This window comes from Sapajus apella, unplaced genomic scaffold, assembly GCF_009761245.1.
Source record: "Sapajus apella isolate SASKATOON/1434 unplaced genomic scaffold, GSC_monkey_1.0 scaffold228, whole genome shotgun sequence".
NCBI classification, from domain to species: Eukaryota; Metazoa; Chordata; class Mammalia; order Primates; family Cebidae; genus Sapajus; species Sapajus apella.
Window position 1 is genome coordinate 172,829 of NW_022437168.1, and position 1,192 is coordinate 174,020.

Consider the following 1,192-nt stretch of genomic DNA (forward strand, 5'->3'; position numbering starts at 1 on the left):
CTGGACAGATCCCAGGGACCAGTAGTTGGTGGAGAGGGTGTGGAGTGAATGGTAAAGCTCATGCTGTCGGGAGAGGAAAGCGAAAGGACAGGATTCAGGTTTTGCTGAGGACCTGAAGGTAATTATTGAAATGCATCATAACTCTATCTCGTTTAGGTATTATTGTTTTTTTTTTTTACATTGTTGTAAGAAACACATAAAATTAACAATTATTTACAATTTTACAATAACTTACAATGACAATAATTATAGCTTAGTCTTGTTATGCATGTTGACACTATGCGACATATCTCTAGAACTTTTTTATCTTACAAAACTAAAACTCAATACACCTGAAATAACTGCTCATGTTCCCCTTTGTTCAGCGCTTTACAAATGCCATCTTATTCTTTACTTCTAAGGGTGTTACTACTTTAGATATTTTATACATGTGGATTTATAAAGTATCTGTCTTGTAACTGGCTTATTTTGTTTAGAATAATGTCATTAAGATTTTATTTTTGTTGTAAATAATAGGTTTTCCACTTTTCAAAAGATGAGTAATATTCTATTGTTTTTACATTTGTGAGTTTTGTTGTAGTGTTCTCTATGCATCTGTTACATCTAATTATTTTGTGGTATTTTTATATTCCCTGTTTTCTTTTTAATATTTTATCTCACTTTATTATTAATTACAGAGGTAGAGTATTAAAGTATTCTACTCTTAGTATATTGCTGTTTTTTGCTTCTATTCTGTCGGGATATTATTGAAATATTAAAAAACCCTCATATGAGGTGCATATATATGTGTATGTGTAAATAATTATATATATATACACACACAATTTTTTATATATATATCATTGTCATAGGTTTCCTGTGAATAATAAACTCTTTTATTATTTTGTCCTTTGTTTTCTTTGACAATTTTGATTTATAGTACATTTACAAACTAAGACGGTTTTTTATTTAAAATGTATTTTGCATAATACAATTGTGGCATACTCTGTCCTCATTTGGTTATCATTTGCCTAAAATTTTTTGATGCATCTTCCTACTTTTAGTCTGTTTTTGTTATTATATGGTATAAGTGCTCATATCTATAATCCTAGCATTTTAGGAGATTGAGGTGGGAGGAACATTTGAGCCCAGGGGTTTGAGACCAGCCTAGGAAACAAAGAAATATCCTGTCTCTAAAATAAATAAATAAACA